Here is a 24,810-nt window from a genome sequence, read left to right as displayed (position 1 = left end):
ATGTCTCTGGGAGACCGTGATACTAATTAACGCGATACACGGGTTATAAACGAACATTCAATTTACGAAACGAATGCTATAACTAAACAACCCACTGTGAACTGGCTCAACTTTGTTGTTGATTCGTTGCTACATGCCTTGCAGGTCGTTAGGTACTCATGGAGCTTGCACAGGGAGGCGCGGTCGTTGTGGGACATGGCAGTGTGTGCCATGCCAGATACCTTACTTTATTTTGTACTTAATACTTATTGGGTTTTACAATTATGCTTCCGCTAAACACTTAATTATGTTTTGGTTTTGAACACCTTTCATATTGTTTGGTTGAATTACGTTTACTACTTACATTGTTCAATATGATTGGTGGCTTGATCCTGGTTATGTCACGCCTCCAAGCGGTGATACTCCGCGTGTGGATTTTGGGGGTGTGACATATTTGACTCTGGTGTAAACCAAAGTTTTATCAATACTTCCTTCTACAAACTTCTCGACCAACCCTTAACTAAACTTCAACAACATTGTCTGGTGGAGACGGCACACGGAGAATCCATTAAGATTAGTGAAATCATGCAGGGAGCAAGAATAGAAATCCTGAACCATCATTTCTTTGCTAACCTTCACCCAATGAATCTAGCTGGATTCGATGTTGTACTAGGAATGGATTCGTTGGTAGCCAATCGTGCCAGTATTTTATGTGATGAAAAGTCAGTACAAGTAAGTAGACCAAGTGGTAAAAAGATCACAATTAGAGGAAATAAGCGAACCAGGTCGACAAAATTCATCTCTGTGATGAAAGTTGCAAGTTATGAAAGGAAATGAGGAATAATATATATGATTTCTGAAATCATTAATACTAAATGAAAAGAATTAAAAGATATTCCTGTAATATCTAAATTCACAGACATTTTTCCAGAAGAGTTACCTGGACTACCGCCAGATAGAGAGGTTGAATTTAGGATTCACCTCATACCAGGAACTACACCGATTGCCAAGGCACCATATCGACTAGCGCCAACGGAGATGCAGGAACTGAAGAAATAATTGGACGAACTTCTTGACAAAGGTTTTATACAACCAAGTTCATCACCGTGGGGAGCACCGGTGTTGTTTTTTAAGAAGAAAAACGGATCGATGTGTATGTGCATTGATTACCGAGAATTGAACAAGGTTATGATTAAGAATCGGTACCCGCTACCGAGAATCGATGATCTGTTCGATCAACTTCAAGGAGCTCGATTCTTTTCAAAGATCGATTTACGCTCAGGATATCATCAACTGAAAGTTCAGGAAGAGGACATTCCTAAAACTGCTTTCAGAACAAGGTACAGTCAATATGAATTTACCATCATGCCATTCGGTTTAACCAATGCCCCAGCCGCATTTATGGACATGATGAACAGGATATGTAAACCATACCTGGATAAATTCATAATTGTTTTTATAGATGATATTCTAATTTACTCTAAGAGTAAAGAGGAACATGGTGGAGTAACATTCCTCACCAACATCCCAAGTTAATGGGTAAGAGTTATACGACTTGGCCAATCATGGTGGAGTCTATCCTACAAGCATATGGGTTGTTGGAAGCTATTGATCTTTGATGGGAGGTTTGATAAAGGCTAAGAGAAATTTAATGCTGAGAGTGTTAGTGTTTTAAATTCTACCAAAAGATGTGTTACTTTAAGTGACAAGGCATAAAGATGCAAATAATGTCTGGGAAATGCTTCGTGCGTGGTATTTGGGAACTGAAAAAGTTTAAAAGGTAGGATTTCAAACCCTTAGAACCAAACTTGAGACGTTGAAGATGAAAGAAAGTAAATCAGTTGATGAGTTCATGGGCAAACTTAGTGGGATTGCTACAAAGTTCAAGACTCTCGAGTCTAGCTTGGAAGATGAGGTGATGGTAAGAAAGTTATTAAATTCGGTCCCAAATAAGTTTATGCAAAGTATTGCTTTTATTGAGCAATACTCAGAAATACAGAATATGTCACTTGAGAAAGTCGTGGGAAGACTGAATGTCTATGAAGAGGGGATCAAAGACCATGATGAAATTGAGGATGATCAAGGTAAGTTTTTACTTTCAAAAGAGGAGTGGCAAGAAAGAACAGAGCACGAAGAGTCTGATCAAGACCAATTTGGAAGAGGGTGAGATCATAATCGTGAAGGGGTCATGGTTATGGTAGAGGTCGAGTAGGCCGATTCTAATCTAAAGGAGAGAGAGAGAGAGAGAGAGCTATGTATCAAGATAAGATGCATATGATGTGTCATAATTGTGACGAGTATGGTCACTTTGTGGCTCAGTGCTTTAAGCTAGACCGGATGATGAAGTGGCTCGCTTGTCTCAAGTTGATGAGCCGGTGCCTTTCATGTGTGAAGCATGCAAGTCTAAACTAGGATTAAGGGGGTAAATGTTGGTTTTAATAATAAGTTTGGTTATTACGTGAAAGTGAAGCTAATGTGGAAGGGGTAGAATTACATAAAGGCAAAAGTAGAAGGGTGGTGAATGATACTTGGATGTGAATTATTGGGAATTAATTTGGAGATAATTATAGTTTGGGTTAATTGTGTTATTTAGTTTAGTTTGAGTTATTATAATTTAGGATGTTTTGTTTAGAATATTATGAGTGATTTAGGATGGTTTGTTTAGAAAGTTATGATTAGTTTAAGTATAAATAGGGTCAATTGTTAGGTTATAATTTTGTGGTTTTGATTAATGATAAAAATGACTCTGTGTTAATATATTCCTTGTTCTAGTTTTTCTTTCTTTTCTTTGTATGAAGTTTGATCCAATTGCTCCAAAAATTCAGCGGAACTATATATAACTACCGGTTTTCCCCCGTGCTGTGTGGCGGGAGCTTAGTTTGTATCGGTTCTGCTCGTTTCGGTATCGACACTAGTTGTAACAACCAAAAGAAAAAACTAATAAAATAAAGTCGTGATATACCTAAAAGGATTCGACACGTGTTTTACATCAATCCAAAATCACAAAAATGAATACCGGTTCTGCTACTACGGATATCGGTACCAATGTTTGGTCGAAAACGGTTATGTTCATCACGTATTGATACTTATATATTTTACGATAAAAAAATTTACGTTTTTTTTAATATTATTACCTGCACTCGTATAGTTTACTATAAAAATGTGTTGTTCTGAATACCAAAAATAAACTAATATTCATCGTCGACTGCGATTCGATTTAGTACGATAGCGAGTCATTTTCAATAAAAAATATATCACAATACTGAATAAAAATATAGTTAATTAAATTTGGTTTCTTTTAAAAAAAGTTGAAGAATACGTTGATTGGGTGTTTGAATCATTGATTGATGGAGAAAATCGTAATATGATTTAGTGATTATAGAGAGAGAAAGTGAAGAAAAGGTTGAAGATTAATGGGTTTTGAAGATGCAGGGAAAAGGAAAGAGAAAGAGTGAAGATGAGATGAGATGAGATGAGATGAAATTGACTAAAATGCTTCACTTTATATTTGTTTGTTATTGGTCACATGTCCTCCCATTATTGCTTCCAATACTTTTACTCAAACCAAACTTTCTATTTGATCCCTCTCTCTAAGGTGCTGTTTGTTTTTTAAGAGGTAAAATGTTTGCAGTCTACGGACCACATCAGCAGACATCTGTAGTAGAAGAGGTGGACCAAATGTTTGCAGTCTGCAAGAAGAAGACTGTTTGTTTTTTAACTTCTGCAGGCTTCTAAAATAAACTGGTGGTGTACGGACGGTGGTGGTGGGTGGTTGTCACACCCTGACCGCGTAAAACAACAAATCGCGGTGGAATCGTCGAGGAGTGTTGTAACAGAATCATTGTTTCAAAACACACGGAAATTTGAAGTTTTATTTTATTTAAAGATTAACCATTTACATCGTCTTGAAATCCTAACAAACAAGTTAAACATAGTCTATCATTGTTATTAAGTCACTAAGGCCTCGTCCAGTCCTATGTGAATCATGCATCCTAACAATCAACATTATGAAATCAACACCAGAAACATATGTAACAACAAAGTCAACAAAGAAATGCTGGCGAGCACATAGGTTTTTGAGAGTGCCGGATTCATGGCTAGTTTACATGTTGCAATACTTAATTAAAAACCTTGTTTTGAAAAGTATAGTATTGCGACATATTTAACCAACTTAAATCAAGTTGGTTATAATTTATAAAATCTCATAGCCATGATTCTTAACTCAAAATATTTATTTAAATTAAATCAAATTGTAAAACGTCTCGTAAAAACTCGTTAATAAAACTCGTATGGTATATATTATTCAGAAAACATCATTGTGTGACATCGTTTCAGAATCGTTTACCCAAGTGAACTAAATAACGCCACGGTATGTAATATGGTGAAAACACTTATATATAAGAAGTACCAGCGGCGTATCTACCATGTTTTCATCACATTACACCCGTCCCGTTATCTAAACACTAACCAAAAACCAATCGTTTAACTCGTTAAAAATCACTTCAGTCGTCTAAATCATTCTCGTTTTAAATTGTGAAAACTACTTTTGGTCGTCTCGCTAATAACATCCAAACCTTTGTGACTCGACTATCTCGAAACTCGCATTAATCAACCACCAAAGGGTAAATTAACAATCACAGATTCAGTCGTTACCCACCTAACCCACACATAACCATGGGTGCAGTCTAATAATGGGATTTGTCAAATCCTATGGTACCATAACCTAATACTGGTCGATTCGGCCAAAACTAATGAATGTTATTCGTTATGTAATTACAACTAACAAGTTTATCCACATTATCAAAATCATTATTAATTTAATATAAACCATTTTAATCATTTTTGAAACCATCGTTAAAAACATCGAAATCATTTAACACATATGAATCACCCCAAAACATTTGAAAACAGTAAAATAGGGGAAACTATGTACTCACTTAAGAATGCTTAGAAGTCTTGAATAACAACCAAGCAAAGCTAGAGGGATCACGGAAATAAATCAGCACCTAATATAAGTAACTATGTAAATAAACCGGACCTAAATCGGAAGATAGGATAGAATGAGGTTTCATAAACCAAATGAGTATTGGAACTCATATGACATGGTTTAACAAAGCCTACATACTAAATCGAAACCTAACCTAAGTGCTTACGACCCATTACGACTCGTTTAGGTCGCTTACGCTACTTTAACGCGTCGTTCGCGTGAAACGCGTTCGGACCGCCTAACTAGTCCTATGATAAGTATTATATGCCTTAATATGTCTAATAATGTTTCCTAATCAGTTTAGATATACAAATTTAGGTTACATATGCTTAAAATGAATTTATGCGTAAAAATGGCATTTTGGTCATTTTCCTAAGGCATATAAACTACCTATCATACAACTAATTAAACGAAGTGACCATAAGGTATAACCTCGGAAGGTTATTCCCTATACAACTATGGTCACAAAATATGTTTGGTCGGATCCTAATGATCGATCAAACGGGTCGGGTTCGAAAGTCTAAGCGGTTGTTTAGACCGCTTATCTTACGACCCTATATAAGTACTAAACCTAAAGTGACGAGTTAAACATGTTAAGACATGTTTAACGATGTTAGAAAACAAGTTTGATATCAAAACAAACGGTTTTGATACCCAAGAATAGTTTGATTACAAAATAAGCATAGGCACGTATTTTGGCCGAAACTATGACTCGTCACTACACCTAATCAACGTGGTAATCAGTAGGTATAGTCACTAGGGACTATAAACATCGTGATTACGCTCACGTTGCGAAGTTCAAACGAACTTCGTGTTGACCAAAGGCTGGTCAAAGCAGAAAGTCAAACATTGTTTGACTTTTACGCTTAAAAATGCTAAAAGCACGAAAGAAACGGGTCCAAGCTAGGAAGAACTTGATCTAAATACTCAGGTATGAAGCATAAAGCTTCAACTTAGAGCATAAAATTAGATCATGGTGTGATGAAAATGGAATGGGAGCTTGGGTATTTATAGATTTCGGAGAACCGTTAGGATCGTTTCTCGCATTTCGTGCCTTGATCTTGGCCCTCCACTTGGGCACATGGTTTTCAAAAACATGGGGATACTTAAAACCATCAAATTCCAGCCCATAGAGTGCAAAACCTTGGGTTAAAACCATCAAAATCTCAAAAATGGACCAAGTTCAATGTATCTGCCAGAAATTTCAAAAATGGTCCCTGCACTTGTAAAACTTAATTTTTGGCACTTTTAAGCCCCATTAACCCATTTCAAGGCTCTAAAATGAAGTTAAAATATAGGGAACTTTAAATGTGCTCAAAAATATCTCGGATTTCGGTTCGTTTGGTCGTACGGTTGCGTTGTTCGGTTAATTACGACGGAAATCGTAACGAACGCAAAAACGATCCAAATTACGTGACGAATGGAATTTTATCATGCCAATCACAAAAATAAAGTATTTTAATGATTACATAAATTTTTGGATGTCCGGATTTATTCAGAACATAAGATATGCGCGAAAATGCAAACTTATGCACTTTTTGACGCTTTTAGTCCCTATTGATCAATAAGTTTATTTTTGCGCATCAAAACACCTCAAAGCCTATGTTTGACACTTGTAGTTTTTATATTATTAGTTGTGTTAAAATTATTAACCATGTTTGTAATTTAAATTAACTAATTGAATATTTAGGTTTGAGAGTGTAAAAGCTTGTAATATTGGCAAAGGTATGTTTAAATGATTGAAATTATTATGCTGTATTTGATTGAATGTTGTGTGCTGTTTTGAAGTCTGTTTATTATATAGTTACCTCTGTTTGTCACTTTCATATTTTATATAATTAGTTCTGTTAAAATTATTAAAGATGTTTGTTATTTAAATTAATTAAATGAATATTTAGGTTTGAGAGTTTAAATAATAAAAGCTCTGTTGTTGTGAACAGATGTTTTAAAATAAAACAGTAGTTGATACATCTGTTGACTTTGGTCAACAGATGGATGAAAACAGATGTTTGAAACCACAGTTGGGTTAAATGTATTTGTTGTGGAGAAAACTATGGTTGAAACTGCTGTTGGGTTAAAACGGTGGTTTAAAACCGCTGTAGAGTTAAAATAGTGTTTTGTGGAGGTTGAAGGAACATGTTTGAATGCAAATGTTATTTTGTTTACAAAAGATTAGTAAATTGTATATATTTGTATTTTTTATACTCTAAACTTTAAGTATTTATCGACTGACTTATTTATCTATATAAATATAACCATATTCATCATTTATATTTGCTAAGCATGGTTTTCTAAGAAACGACCCGTGTTTGCACACAGGTCTTACCGCTAGTCTACTATAATAAAAGAAACTAACTTTTGGACACGTGTCATTCATTGAAGGTATCCCCAAATCTATATTTTTCTTATATAAACTAAATAAAAAATAAATTAATATTAAACCTTATCATACTTTAATAAAATATTATCCTCAAATCTAAATTGTTAATTTAATATATTTTTAAAACAAATACCTCTCTTTCCTACTTATCTTATATTAAATATATAAATAATAAATTAATATTAAATGTTATCCTAATTTATTAAAAATATAACTTTTTTTATTATTTGGTATACAAAATTATATTTATTCAACTCGTGTAAAACGCGGTGTTTTTAAAAATATAATTTTTTTTTATTATTTACTATACAAAGTTACATTTATATAACCCGTGTAATACACAAAGTTTTTAAAGATAACTTTTTTTTAATCATTTGGCATGTAAAATTAGATTTATTCAACACGTGTAACACATGGGGTTTTTTAAGAATGTAATTTTTTTATTATTTGATAGATTTTTCAACCCGACTATACACGAGTTTTTTAAAGATACGACGTTTTTAGTATTTAATATACAAAATTACATTTATTTAATCTGTGTAATACACATGATTTTTAAAGATATAACTCTTTTTTAGATCTATTCAGCATGTGTAATATACGGGGTTTTTAATGATGTAATTTTTTATTATTTGGTAGATTTATTCAACCCCTGTATATATGGTAGATTTATTCAATCCGATTATACACGAGTTTTTTAAAGATACGACGTTTTTAGTATTTAGTATACAAAATTACATTTATTTAATCTATGTAATACACATGGTTTTTAAATATATAACTTTTTTTATTATTTGATATATAAAATTACATTTATTTAACCCGTAAAATAAACGGAGTTCATAAAGATATAACTTTTTATTATTAAATATAAAAAATTACATTTATTCAACCCGTGTAGTACATGAGGTTTAAACCTAGTATATATAATACCAATTAGCGAATTATGAAAAAAACTTATATTAAAGAATAACCTATTTGACTAATCAACTAAATGTGTGTCTTTAAAGTTAAAATATAAAATAATACTTATAAAACTAATCAGTACTCAACACAATTTGATTCACATATGTAATTACATATATAATAACTAAATAATAGAAAAAGTAAAATAAATAACGTACTTCATGATGGATTCATTTTTGACACTTTTGAAAGAGAGAAACGTGTGGGCATAATGGAGAAAAAAAAAAGAACTCTTGAACAGTGGCGGCTCCAATCGGGTTGTAAAGCCAGAGAGAGTCAGATGTCCGACTAATTTTATTGGGAAAATATAATATAGAAATAAAGTATTTGGTTTTAAATCTTGAAAATGGGCTAGACTCCCTTCACTAAAAGCCCATGATATATCATTATTTAACTTAATATACACATTTTCTCTTCTTCTTTCTTCTCACCAAGAAAATCAGAAATCATAATAGTCCACCGGACCGCTGTTTGCCTCCGCCAAACCGTCGCATGCTATCGTAAGGCCTTCATACACCGCCGTTGGATCGCTGCTCACTGGCCGGAAAAACTTCAAACAACTGTTTTTTCTTCTATTTTAACGCTTTATAGAAGAAAATCAAGAGGGTCAAGTATAAAAATAATTTTTTGGCTGAGTATTTGGCCAGCCGGAGGGTCAATGGACCCTCCTCCTGACCCCCCTGTAGTTCCGCCCCTATCTACAGTCCCGTGAGCAAGCATCACATTACTCTGTTGAGTCACTTCTTCCACGTAATACAATCCTTGGAGTTCAGTATCACACCCAATGATTGTTCCCGTCCTGATATGATATCCTCAAGGATAAAAAAAGGTTGGATGCATCAAGATGGTGCAATTTAATTCTTTTGTCACGTGACTAATGGGTAATAGTTTATGCGATAAGGACGAGACAGAGAGAAAATTTGAGAGTTTCAAAGTAGGAGATTCTAAAAAAAACATATTTAGAAAAAAAACACTTTTAGTTGTGTTTTGACCTATATTAGGCTGGAGGGTGTGGTTGGAGCCCCCTAGGAGCATTATCAGGCCACGTCAGCGCCACCTAAGATCCACCTCAGCCATGATGCCTCCTTTAATTTACATGGTGTGGATTGAGCCCCCGATTAAACAAAATTAAAAAAAAGAATTTCATTGGTTTAAACTTTAAATCAAGTGGACCCCTCCTATAGCGCCCCTTCTCCATCGTTACCATGATGGAGCCCCTCCTTTAGCGCCCCCCTTTAAATCCGAGGGTGTGGAGGTATAGCGCCCTAGGGCACTATAGATGATGAGTTGACGGGGGTGGCGCCTCCACACCCTCCAGCCTTAGGGGGGTCTTCTTCTAACATGTTCAAAAAATTAAAGGTATAGAGGTAATGTATCTAGGGTTAATAAAAGAGGGGTTTGAGGATAACTTCTCAAACCCGGTACCTCCATCTTCTCCGATAGTTTTTTATGTATTTTTGGCGAAAGAAATCCCTCCAAAGCAGCTGTCCTTCTGCCGGTTTCCGTCGCTCTTCTGCTGTTTACCGCCGCTGCTACTGTCATCGGTATTAATTGCTTTGTTGGCGGCAGCCGCAACTTTCTCTCCCCCTCTTTATTTCCCTTTTTGTGACCGTCGCCCCACCATTCAGGGTAGCTGACGTGTTTGAAACATTGTTCCTTGGTATGTTTTACCATACCATAGTGTTCACACTTAAGTTTTGATTTATATTTCTGGGATGATGATTCGTTGTTGAAGCTTTTCCGTCCAGATCGCCCTTTTGACATAAAAATTTAGGCTTTCGGTCTCGTGTGGTTCGTTGGCAACTAGTCTTGCCGCTACGCCGTTATTAGTGGTCATTCCTAGTATACCCTGGTGCGCTATTTCATTCTGGACGGCAGCGTAGGCGTCCTCAGCCGAGGGTAGCGGATCCCTCTTGGAGAACCTTTCTTTTTATGGTATCATAATGTCGACCAAGTACAGTGGCAGAGCTAGAAACTTTTTCTTATGGTGTTTTTTTTTATGGATACCCCGGTTTATAGTAACCCGGAGTCGAACTTTTTAGATCGGTTCGGATCTAGTCAGGTCAAATCACATACTAAAAGCAAATATCACTGTAAAAGTACAATCTTATTGAATAAAAATACATAATAAAATTATCAAGTCATTTGGAATATATAAAAATGCATTTAATAGTTGCTCTGTAAACATTATGAATTGTTTTCAATGGCAACTTAACAGTTTCTGCTCTGACTGAATTTTATTGTAGGTTGCTATCTCTACAACACATTTCATAGGGTTCGGATCTCTCCTGTCAATTTCGCCTCATATACCTTGTAAGATAATCCAGAAATCTTCAAGAGATGAACCATTTTGTTTTATCCCGTTTTCCTTGACATGTAAGTCAAAAGTTTACACTTTGTCCTTCCCGCTACTGTAACTAATAACCAAGGCATCCCATAGTATTTTTTTGCAGTGGGCAATTCAGTTAAGCAAAATTAGGATTTACCAATGGTTCAAGCTTATGAATTGTGCAATAAATTAAAGATGATATTCTATGACTCTATGAGTGAGGTTTTGCTTAATGCTTTGGTTATGGATGATTGAGTTTGGGGAAATATACGTTACGATTACTTTAGGCTGTTGTATATAATTTGTTTTGCTTAATGTTTCCTACATCATTTTCAGGAATATATGATATGTTTTTGTCTTCGTCTCTTGCTTACACCAAATATGTCATTCAACTTTAAAAACCTGTTTTACGAAAAATAGATGTTTAAGTTCTTGTTTCGAAAAAAAAATAGAGTAAATTACAAATATCGTCCTTTATGTATGTCACTTATTGCAAACTTTGTCTTTTATCTTTAATAATTACAGAAAACGTACTCGATGTTTGTAAACTTTTGAAAGTTATGTCCTTTAGCCCTAACTCAGTTAATTTTTTATGGTTAAATCTGACCAAATGGACCCCACATGAGGGTATTTTGGTCATTTTACTCTTATGTGGGATCCATTTGGTCAGATTTAACCACAAAAATACCCTCATGTGAGGTTCATTTGGTCAGATTTAACCACAAAAATTAACTGAGTTAGAGGCAAAGGACATAATTTGCAAGGATTTGCAAATATCGAGTACGTTTTCTGTAATTATTGAAGATAAATGACACAATTTATAATAAGTAACATAAATAAAGGACGATTTTTGTAATTTACTCAAAAAAATGTGGCAATTTAAGAGAAATGCTTATGTAGTTCAACCACATGAGTATGAAGTGAGTGGCCCACATGCTTGGTATAGTGTACATGTTGAATTAGATAAACGACATAACACAAACGGGTTGAAGATTAGGGTGTTTGAAATTAGTATATGGGTTGATATCCAAAATCTATTTTATTACACTACAAGAAATTTGACCTTTAGCGGCAACAGATGTCGTTATTCTAGGTGCCCAAAATCGTCGCTAATCCTCTAAAATCGTCGCTATTGCTTTGTCGCCGCTATTACCTTTTTCGTCGCTAAAGGCCTTTTCTCAATAGTGACGACTTTTGTCGCTGCTAAAGGTTTTTTTTTTTTCAATTTTCCAGTTTTTTCAAATCAAACCTGCGAATTTCTAGTTCACGATACACAAAAACTAAATAACATAAATTACATACATGTCACAAACGTCATAATCCGGGTTCGTTTTAAGTCAAAAAAATATATTGTACATATGTTAACTTAACTGGTGGATCGAAGGTATAGAACGGACACGTGATGTTGGTTCGATTCTCCATCTTTGCGGTTCTGTCTTTCTTTGTTTCCCAAACGACAAAATTCATCTATGTAGAAAAATAAAATAAATTTAAAAGGCTTTCATTGTTTAGATGAATCCAATTAGCTTACTGATCCAGAATGCATTTCTAAATTCAAGTCAATGATGTTAACAAAGCACATCAAATTTTAGTGTTATCCATATGTTTTGGTGGTATTGGATTAGCTTGTCGGCTAAGTCGATCTTGTTAAAATTAAACAAGTTAGGGGATGCATGAGTGCAGACTCGATTAAGTTTAATAAGATCGGGTATCGGTTTTGTTTTAATCAAGTTTAATATATAATTTGATGGGCCTTGTCATAATTGAATTGGCTTAATGGTTAAATGAATCGGGCTTAATGTATACACTTATTAAGCCTTTTGATATTTATTGGGATTTTAATAATGGATCCAACGATGGGTTATGGGTGTAATTGTTTTCAAAACAAGAAACTGATGGGAAATGTGAAAAGGTGTCGCACAGTACCACAACGATGTACGGTTTTCTTGGTCCACATCAAAAACTAGTCTAACCAAATCAGAGGGTATGGTTTTCTCAAACAACAATCAAGATTGTTTCTTGTAAAACCTCTTGGTGTTATCCGATTAAACATTTATGTGTATCATGATTCCAAGGGGAATCCAAGTGTATTTGGCAAAGACGATCTCTGCAAGTTTCGTTTATTCAATGAATTTGGTAATTGTATTTGTCAGCAAATCGGGTAAGTACAAGGGCGGACCTAGAGTTAGCCATAGATGGGCGGGCGCCCCCTTTGATTTTTTTAATGTTATGCGTGAATGAAAATCTCAAACGCACCCCTTGAAATTTTGTAATCACCCCCTTTGAACTCGGCAAATCTGTAATAAAAGTTAAAAGAGAAGACTTATGGTGTAATTTTTAAGAGTTTTACCGGAATAACGGAGGTATCATTGTGCTCCGATGAGTCTGAAACTTAGAAAGAAAAATATGAAAGATGATGCGTCTAAACATTTTTTGGAATTCTAATTAATTTCTACAGGCGGGACATAAACAATGTAATTGTTTTCATTGGATGTCTTGTATTGTTGGAACATCGATCATTATCTCCGGCCAGTTTAAACCATTTTAACTATTGCAAGTTACCTTTTTTTTTTATAAATAACTAGGGTATCTATCATGTGCTCAGCAGCTTCATCTAATGTTACGTAGTAAGTACGTACGTTTATAATAATAATAGTTGTTGAGATTAGATTTATATTATAAAATAAACAAGTCAACCTGTAGTCGTTGGAATATCATAGTTATCTTATCTCCCGCAATGATATTTGCAAGTTACCATTATATAATTCCTTGTTCTCAGCTTCGATATAAATAAAGTTACCTATAATTATATATAAAATATGACGCACATGCAGTGACCAGTGAGCATTGACAAAGATGAACTTAATTACTCTTTTTTTTTCGACGGATTACCTTGTTAGGCCTTTGGCTTTTGATCACCCAGGTCATAAGGAGGAATCCCGTGGTTGGTATATTATTGCCAGTTTGAACCGGTGTCATATTTTGACCCCCGCAAGATTCCACCCTTAGACCTTCCGGACAAAAACCCACATAAGTGGGTAAACCTTCCCACCTCCCCCAAACCAATTGGTCTTGTGGATTATTGGCAATTACTCTTTTCTTATTAATTCTCACTCGAGCATATTCACACGATTTTTTCAATCCAAAATTTCATTGGTTTATTAAAAACTGCACCTAAAGGCTAGTCGTAGTCGGTCTTGTTCGAAAAAAACGACCTTTTGGAGCACGTAAGGAAATTGAAAGAGATGAAATGTACAAGACCGAGAACAAAAAGAATTGTTTTATAGGGTTGAGATCCTGTACAAACAGTGCTAATTATAAGAACCGTAAGAACAGATCTGAACCATCGATAATTTAAATCAAGGGTTGATATTGATTATAAATAAAACCCTTATAATTAAAAATTACTACTAACAAATTAGGGGTAATTTTGTAAAATTGCTAGTCATTTGACTATTTTCCATTAAATACAAATTTCACCAAGGTTTTTTAAACTAAAATAACTTTTATATATTTCATTATTTTTTTTAAAAAAAATATACCATAAAATCAAGTATTTTTTTATCTTTAATATGAGTACCATATTGCTATACCTTTTTTGTATTTATAAAAGTGATTTTTAAAAAAGTTAACAAAAGATGTTTTATAATTGTGCTGATAACGTGCTGATTATGTGTTAATTACAAAATAATACAAACAAACATCAAAAGTAGATATAATCAGCACATCTGGTGTGCTAATAATGGAGAACAATTGAGGATGTTGTGCTAATGTCGTTTATGTTGAAAATGGAGAACGATTGAGGACGATGTGCTAATAATGAAGAACGATTAAGGATGTTATGCTAATTATATAGTGTTGTGCTGATTATATTTTTTGTAATTATTTTTAATTAGCTATTATTAAATATGGTCAAAAGGTCTAAATTACCCCTAAACTAATTTTTTATTGATGGACACTTGTCAATTATGTGTTGGTTCTTACAAACTTAAGTGTTTGTATTTGATCCCATTCCTTGTTTTATATATCCTAGATATATTTGTGTAAGTTTTACATTTTATGTTATAGTTATTTATCTTTTTCCCTTTATCTTTATCTTTTAATCTTTTATATCCTTGACGAATTGAATTTGTTGTTATACTTAATTGGCGTCTATATTGTTTTAATCTTTTAATTTTACTAGTGAAAATACCCACGCGTTGCCACACGTATTTATATGTTTTTGCGCATGTTTCATCGGGTTTTGCGTATTTTATTTATAAAAATAAATTGTTAATTCACCTAAGATATCAATTCGTAAAGAGCAGTTAGTATACACAAAAGAATTGATGTTAATAGATAATAGACGACATTTAAAGCCCTTGACTCTAATGAACAAATGGCTATTCAACATCTATTTCTTCATAGAATGTAAAAACACAATTACAAAATATATGCGTTTATACATCACAATCCCCAACTGGATTTTAAATTGATTTGAAAAACAGCTTTTACCTAGGAAAAATGGAGTCTATGCTTCTTCTTCCACTTTGGGCGTGGCCAAGTCAACACCCCGGGGCTTGGGTTGGGCGTGGGTTTTGGACGTAGCCCCCATTGGCGTGGGGCGGGGTAGTAAATGATATGGCAGGCTCTCAATGGCAAACCAAAATCATGCCCCTAAACCCAAGCCCCACCATACCCCTTGGGCGTGGGTAGAGGGGGCAATCTTGACCCAAATCCTTCCAAGTGGGTCAATTTGGGTTGATTTTAAAATTATATGGGTTGGTTTGGGTTAGATATTTTAACTAAATGGGTCACAATGGGTCACTTGAAATTTCATCTTTTTATTTTCGGGTCAAAGCGGGTCGACAACATTAAAGAAATGGGTCGATGTGGGTTAGTGTCCTAAAGAAACGAAAAAGGTTTCGGATCGGAATGGGTTTCGAGCCGGCATAAGTATCTGCACGACACGGGTTACAGCACGAAACAGGTTCAGTTCAAATTGAGTTTCGGGCCGAGACAGGTTTCGGCACGACGCAGGTTTTGGATCGGAACGGGGTCGGTTCGGGTCGACACGGGTTTTTGCTCGGGAAGGGTTTCGGATCGCAACGGGTTTTGGGCCGACACGAGTTTCGGGTCGGGGCGGGTTTCGTACCATTTCGACCCGTACCGTTTGGAATCGAACCATTTCGACGCGTACCGTTTCGACGCGTACCGTTTCGACACGAACCGTTTCGACCCGTACCGTTTCGACGCGAACCGTTTCGACCCGTACCGTTTCAACCCGTACCGTTTCGACGCGGACCATTTCGACGCGAACCGTTTCGACCCGTACCGTTTCGACGCGAACCGTTTTGACCCGTACCGTTTCGATGCGAACCGTTTCGACTCGTACCGTTTCGAACCGACAACGCGGACCGTTTCGATGCGAACCGTTTCGACTCGTACCGTTTCGAACCGACGCGAACCGTTTCGACGCGGACCGTTTCGATGCGAACCGTTTCGACTCGTACCGTTTCGAACCGACGCGAACCGTTTCAACGCGGACCGTTTCGATGCGAACCGTTTCGACTCGTACCGTTTCGAACCGACGCGAACCGTTTCGACGCGGACCGTTTCGACGCGAACCGTTTCGACTCGTACCGTTTCGAACCAAACCGTTCTGACCAATACCGTTTCGAACCGAGCCGCTAAGGAGTAAAACGACACCGGTTAAAGCCAATTTGGATGACTCGTGATCTGACATTCAAATTTTATAATGCTCACCACAATTTCAAAACATATCACTGTCAAAACATGTAACGGGGATTATACACAAACTAATAATATCTTTTGTCTCGCGCATGTGGACTCATTTTAGTTATATTCTACACATTTGTGAGTGGGTAACTGGGTGAGTGTACAGAGTTGAATGTTTCTGGCATAATTGTTTTCCCTTTGAATGCTTGTCTCTTGACTATGGCTCACTTTTTGTTCAAAAAGTTTCAGTTTTTTTTTTTAATAATAGTTATGGTGTCATATTCTAAAAAAGAAAAATGACCCGACCCGACCCGAAACCCGTTCTGACCCGGACCCGTTCTGACCCGGACCCGTTCCGACCCGAACCCGTTCCGACCCGGACCCGTTTCGACCCGAACCAAAACAACCCTTTTTTATAATTGACCCGTTTTGACCCGAACCCGTTTTGACCCATGACCCGACCCGACCCAACCCGACCCGTTTGCCAGGTCTAGGCGTGGGTTTGAGTGGTGGGGGACCTCCCATTCCACGTGTCAACAAATGCCCCAACCCAAGCCTCAACCCAAGCCCCACCATACCCCATCGCCTTAGTTTCTGTAATATAAAAATTTAATTTAGTTTAATAAAAATTTATGATATTTCAAAACCAATAAAAGGACATATGTTAAAATGGATACGAGAGGAAGATGATGTTCATATCATATGCAAAGTGCACCCAAGAGAGCTTCCATCACAACCATGCAAAGCCACCATGTTTCGTCTTGTCTTCCCATGTTGCTTATTTTATCTATGCTTTCCATTTTCTACACTGTTGTTGCAGAAAGCACCAATCAGGCAATAATAAGGTTCATATAATGACCTGTATATGTAGATAGTGTTTATAACCAATGGGATTGTAATGGGGCGAGTATTAGTAATCTTAGTCAAACACCCGACCCGATACCTGTTGAGTCATTACTGTTCGGATATTAGGTATATCCTTTAGCTTGTTATCAACAAAATTACCTGTTGGGATTCTCAAAGTACATTTCTTACTATTTTTTAGGTTTATATAATTTTATCACCTAAGGAATAAGAAATATAAAAAACTACAAAGTTGTGTATTTGTAGATTACTCTGATCCAAGAACAATACAATACCGAATGCTCGTTCAATTACCCATCTTGAATGTTACGGATTACAGGTTTGTCTGTCGGATTCAGGTTCATTTGTCATCCATAATAATCAATACATACTTTGTAACTATAGACGGTCTTCCTGCTGCTGTACCACAACAAGACTTGTATTGATTGTTTCTGGGTAGTTTCTGTAGAAAGTTCAAATAAATAAGGACATTTGTTTTTCTAAAGAAAAGAGCTTTTAGAACATATTTTAACTACCACGTAAGATATATAATAAATTTGGGAAAAGTTTTCATCATGCAATGAGTTCGTCTTATTAGTTTTGCTTTCAGAATTGCTGCAAGTCTGTTTCTCCTGACCCTTTTTCATTAGTCTTCTCACAACTCTGCTCAAGTTGGTTGTTAGTAGAACCACCAACAAAAATAGGTAAAAGTAAATGATACATCTACAATTTATCGAACAAAAATTTATAAAAACAAACAAAATTGGTCTGATCAACGTTGAAGAAGCAGCTTGAATCTATAGTGATTAATTCTACCCTCTCCAAAACAAACCAAATGGCAGCATTATAAATAGTTGTCGTACTTCCCGATTCGCCTATATCAAAATAGCATATCTAATGTAAAATATTAATACATATCCCCAATTACTAAGATCAAATGTTTATATTTATCCAAGGCGTAAACGTTTCTTACCAAGTTTATGCCGTTTAGGTGGCGTTTGTACCCATGTGGAACTTAATTTGTAATCATATGAACAAAAACCATTTTTGTAATTAGTAAAGTCGTGAAAAAACAACTTACGAGATAAAATAACACTTACACCATAAACAAACAAAAGTATATTCTAATTTGTTTGATCCATTAAGTAGTAAATTAAACCAAATCGACTCTTTCACAAGCAATCTTATTAAAATCGCCAACTCTAAATTTCATATATATCACTATACAAATATAGAGATCATAACTAAAACTAATGTAAAAAAACAATATCTGATGGGTACAGTGGCGGACTCAGAAATTTTTCCATGGGGGTGCGGAATATTTTTAAAAATTTTAGGCCTCTAGGTATATAAGTAAAAAAATCGGTTCGTATCGGGTCGGGTCATGTAAAACAAACGAACATCAAACTAAATTTATATAATCATCAAAAACATGTCAAACCTTGTTACAAACATAATTAAAACGTCGACGCCCTACGGGTTTTCATTTTTTGAAATCTATCCAAAACATCATCTAAAACTAATTTCTTAAGTAATTCTTTCTCTATATAACATAAGTTCATCGCTCCATAACATAATGTTTCAATTTTAATTTTCAACTATTCAAGCCCTAGAAATCATAACGTAAGTTGTAATCACCCTAAAAATATATAAACAACATAATCACCCTAAAAATCATCTAAACAACCATAAACAACGTCAAAACACACAAAATTTCAAACTTATTTAACAACTTTATTACCCTTTTTTCTCCTATAATATCAACCAAAATCATCAAAATAACAAAGAAATTTACCCGTGTTCGGATTCCGGTTAGATTTGGTGTCGAACGACGGTGGTATGGTGGCTGATTACGATGGTCGCCGGCTGCTGGACTGTTGTCGCTGGGTGATGATGTTCTTTGGCAGTGCAGGGACGCAAGAGAGAGAGAGAGAGAGAGAGAGCGGGATAGAATTTCTAAAGGTTTTGGGCTTTAGTTATTTTATTATAGTTTGAAATATTGTTGGGTTTGGTTAATGGGCTAAGACTTAGTGAGCTAGCTAGTTAGGAATTATAAGTGGGTAAAGGTATGGGCATTTGGGTTTAGTTGGTTAGGTATTAAAAGTTATATAATTTAGGTAGTATATTTTTTTAAAAAAATAAGAGTTTACTAAAAAAAATTAAAATATAAATTGATAACACTTTTTACCTAAGGGGTGCAGCCGAAAAATTTCAAAGGGTGCGGTCGAAAATTCCAAGGGGTGCGGACGGGATTTTCGACGGAATTTAGCCCTAATTTTTTTTCCCCGGGGGTGTGCCCGCCCACCTTGGGGTGAGCTTGGGTCCGCCCCTGGATGGGTATGTAAAAAAACAATATCTGATGGGTATAGCCCGTTTCTAACCTCCATTCGACTAATGCACATCCACCACACTAGCAAGCAAGTACCTTCACTACCGGTACCTGATGGTAAAATAACTTAGCTTAATCATTTAGTTGTGTTGCAAGATAACATTAATTGAATGTTTCAATTCTTCGTTTGCTTTGTTGCAACTGATTTGGGTATATGTTCGAATATAATTTGACTGATCAAATTCAAATACACTGTTTTCCTATTCATTTAAACAATCAAGCAAACTGATTTTTTCTTCTTACAAAAAAACCTTGGTCCGAAACCTGGCAGCCAGGGTCTCCAAGTTCCTAGATCTGTTATCCATATGTCAAAACAATAGCTTGAATTTTCTTCTCTAGCCAATTATTCTACAATCTCGAAAATCCTCCCCCTATGAAAAAAGCTTATTAATTTAAGAGTTTATATAGTAGTCACGCACCAAAATATGAACTTACTTAGCTTCTATACGAATAAACAAACCCCGGGCCTCTTGAAAATGCCCCATACTTTTGGCATGCTTCAACAACAGTTGAAGGTGTAGACAATTGGAAGGACCGAAGGAGCTCCTAAAACATTTTCAACCAGTCACCTTGTAAAACAACCTCTCATTTCTCTCCTGTAAGCCATTCAAAAATTAAAATATAAACAAAAATAAAGTTGAGAAAAAACGAATTATTTACATGCTTACTTGAAGGGCCATCATGGTTTCTTACTTATGAGGTACGTCTTATTCAAGCCTCTTAAGTAGCTTACAAAAAAATGAATCAAAATGATTCACATCACACCCTCTGGGGACCAACAATAGTAACAAAACTTTAGAGATGAAAATTCATCTTTTGCTGCTCATCTCATTACCTTTACCTATATATTAAAATTAGAATGGAATGAATAGTAACATCACTAACAAATGAGCAACTGGTACCGGGTACCGGTATCCGATTTATCAAACCGGTGTATTTTCGGTACCGGTTCGGCACCGGTATTCACCAGTTTTTACCCTCAAATACCGGTGCTATACCGGTACCGAACCGTACCATACCAGGTATATTCGGTACCGGTACCCACTTTTGGGGATTGCGGTAATGGTATTTTCGGTACCGATTGGTACCGAGCTCATCAAATCCTGTAGCAACGCAGCAATGCAACGAATTGCACCGTTTAGATAAATTTTTATACACACAGTAAGTAAACTGTATTTCGTTTAAATGGGGTTTTATATATACAACAACTTATTTTGTTTTCTTTTTTGTCTTTTTCTGTAATTAATGAATTGTAGCATATAAAATTAACTTGGATATTTAGAATATTGATGAGCAAATCGTATCAAATCTTATAATCAAACGGGTATAATATCTGTACCAAATTTACTATACCAAATCATTTTCGGTACCAATTTGGTACCCACCTTTTGGCGTTTTCAGAATCGTTACTTTCGGTTTGACACCGGTCTAGCACTATACCTGTATTTATTGATTTTTACCTTCAAATACCATACCGTATTGTACCAAGCATTTTCGGTGCCGATACCTAATTTCGATGATTTTCCGGATCGGTACATTCGGTGCAACTCATCCATATTTTAACGTGTTAGCACCGTAATAATTAAACTGAAAACAATCGAATTTCCAATGTGTAGGACGTGTGGGTCCTATGATTATATATTAGGTTATTTAAAATCGTTTTTTTAGGACGGAGTGACTATCCTTACCATATCATTTTATTTATGTTTTAATATTCGGTATCTGCTTGCCGTTGCTGACACGCCTTTTGTAGTCATTGGGTCCCCGCCCAATGCGCGGGTGGAAAATCAACTAGTTCATCATTGTTTTAAAACTCTTTCCAAAATAACAATAGTAACAAAAGTATCAACCTTGTTTATATGCATCCTGATATAACAATGTCTTGTTACATTTTGCAGCGTTTGGATTATGAATGGTTTCACAGTTAGTGACATCACATTTTTTCTTAGAAGATGTAGTCTTTGTTTTTATACGTTTGGATGATGAATGGTTTTACAGTTACTGGCATTCAATTGACAATTGACATTTATTGTGACAACTGGCATCAAACCGTTAATTTCCGCACTATTTATTTATTATTTATTATCTGCAATTATGTACTTAATCGTCAACATTGTGTGATTACTTGCTTTACATATGAATTCACGCATGTTTTATACTTCAAATATTGCCTTGTGCATTATATTAAGCGTTGCGTGAGAAAGACGGGTAAACTCACCGGTAAGACACACTGTGTCAGCAATTCCGCAGAAAACAGTCAAACAATAGATTTAGGGCCTAGGAGTTGGTCCAACATCCAAAACACATTAAAACCCAAGTGTGGATACAATGGTTAACAAATACACTTTCTGGAAACTAAAATATGCACTAAAAGACACCCGAAACTCACTTTAAATGCTGAATTCTGTAGAATTCAGCAAAAAAAAAAAACAGCATTTTAACACCAACATATTATGCAGAATTGATTTTCTAGTGTCCAAAATAACTTACAAAGTGTCGGGAATTAAAACTATCACAAAAGGTGCTTCATACCTAGTAAAACTGCGCAATTTAGCACTTTAACGAACCTTTAACGAAACGAATAACCGGACATTACCCAAAACATCAAAATTTACTAGAAGCATTGTTTTTATGATATTAAGCTAGTTATGGTGATAGAACACCTTAAAAATCATAAAAACACCTAAACACACTTAAACTAACTTAAACCTTCTAGTTTACAATTTAAACCTCCAACTTTCAAACCTCTCCATAATCGGCCCCATGGGCCCCACTTCCGCTTTTGAATATAAAATTTGATTATGTGGCCCACATATTGGACATTTGATCTAATGGACAACTAAATGTTGGAAAGTATTATAAAGAACCATTAGTTGTTGAAACAAGATCATTTTCACACTTCACAAACTTCATCATCTTCCTCCCACTCCCTCTAGCTCATGGGCACCATCACCCACACATACACATTCATTTTCAATCATTTTCCAAGCAATCTAAGGTTACTACAAGGTTTAAGGAGGCAATCCATGAAGGTGTGAAGCAATAGAAGTTCAAGGACCTTCTTGTGGAGCTTTTAACCACTTGATTTCATCATTCTTCATCATCATCCTTCTTGTGCCACTTCCCTAGCCAATAGTGTTGGTGCATACGTCTGTCGACTTCGTCTTGTATCAAGTCTTGTATTAGAATTGTTAGATCAGGGAACGTAGTTTGAGAAATATAGGGTTTATGTGTGAAAGGCTAATTTCGCACGAAATAGCATCTAGCTATTTCGCACGAAATAGCATCTAGCTATTTCGCACGAAATAGCATTTGCCAATTTCGTGCGAAATACCAACCCCTATAAATAGCCTTGATGCTAGTTCATTTGTAATCATCATGTTTCCGATACCGAAGTGCTGCCGACGTGTCTACTGATCTGTAATTGTGTCAAATCAATAAAACAAGACAATTAAGAGTGAATCAAGCTGTTTCCAAGTCAATTCATTAGTTTCCGCCTCTTAAATTGATTAGAACTCTTCTGATAGACTCGTTTGGGTCTAAAAACGATCCTACAAGTGGTATCAGAGCTCAGGAGGAAGAGTTCTTACCAATTTAAGCTTGAAAATCTGTTTTCTACACCTTCTTTCTCAAAATTAACAAATTTCATGGTTAAAATGGATTGAATTTCATACATAACATGCGAAACGGTGTTTTAATGAATCCTTGAGAGAATTAGACCTTAATTCAACCTAAAACTTGGCCAATTTAACAAAAATCAGATCGAACATGATGATGTCAGCAGCATTCCGCGCGAAATAGGGTATTTCGTGTGAAGTTGTCCTACTATTTCACACGAAATCAAGGTTTTTAGACCTTATTTCGTACGAAATCACTTCTGTGGTATAATTTCGCATCAAATCACCTGCTTAAGTATCATTTGGCACGAAATCATCTCTGTATTTCGTACGAAATCAAGTTCCAGAGTTTTATTTCGCACGAAATCAGTTCTTAGACCTTATTTCGTACGAAATAGTTTTTATTTCGTGTGAAACCTGTATTTCGTGTGAAAGAGTGATTTCGTTTGAAATTTTTATTTCGCACCAAGTAATTTCGTTTGAGCTCTCATTTTGTGTGAAATTTCATTGTTATTTGAACTTTGTGATTTTGTGATACAGATTATTGAATCATGGAAGAAGAGTTTTACAATGCGTTTGCTACACCAGTTGCTCCAGTTACAGCTGCCGAAACATTGTACAATGAGAATGAGATAGGAACTAACTAGAAACCGCCAAAGCTTATGTACATTGAAGATTTTAAAGGATGGCAAAATCGTTTTGAGAACTGGGTGCAAGCTTATAAGTTTGACGCATGGTGTTCATTAGAGAAAGATTACGAAAAACCGAAAAATGAACGTGGACTTGAAAAACATTTCAGTGACTTTTCAGAGATTGAAAAATTGAAATATAAAAGTGAAAAAATGATGATTAGTATTCTTCAACAAGTAGTTAAAGAAGATATCTTTGTTTTGCTCCAACATGAGGGTACTGCTAGGTCAATTTGGACGGCATTGGTTCAAAAGTTTAAGGGAAGTGCATATATGATCAAGAACAAAAAGGCTTTACTTAAGAAATCATTTGACATATTTGTATATTTTGAACATTAAACAACAAAAATGACCATTGATAGATATAGTCATCTTGTTTTGGAAATGGGAAGATTGGACATAAAGAAAGATGATGATGAATGTGTTGATAAACTAGCTGATGCATTACCACAGCAGAAATGGGGAACTTATTTGTTGATCTTAAAACACATGAGAAAATCTGAAAGTATGAATCTGGCGAAGTTTATTCAGAAGATAGAAGAGCATGAGTTGGATATCCAGAAAATGGCAATCATGAGAATCCAAATGCTCAACAAGATGTCAGTTTATACTACAGAGGAAACAAATTTGAAGTTACTCCAAGCCCAAAGATTCAAACTGGTTTCAGTGCTGATAGTTCTTCTGGAACGAAAGGTAGTACTGTGACTCAGAGTGATGGACCTTCGTTTTCGTATTCAAGCTTTGATCCAAATTTTACAACACCAAGTCCTCACGACAGAATTCTACAAATCTGTAGTGCAACGTTACCTTGAACATTCAAAATGGTCAAAATCTTTCTCCGGAAATAGCTAAGCAACACATGGCATCACTCGTTGCTATGTTGGAATCATATGAAGGTTTGATTGCTGGCAAA

Source organism: Helianthus annuus, chromosome 5, assembly GCF_002127325.2.
Source record: "Helianthus annuus cultivar XRQ/B chromosome 5, HanXRQr2.0-SUNRISE, whole genome shotgun sequence".
In the NCBI taxonomy this organism is placed as follows: domain Eukaryota; kingdom Viridiplantae; phylum Streptophyta; class Magnoliopsida; order Asterales; family Asteraceae; genus Helianthus; species Helianthus annuus.
The sequence above is the reverse complement of the archived record's forward strand: the minus strand, read 5'-3'. Positions refer to the sequence as shown.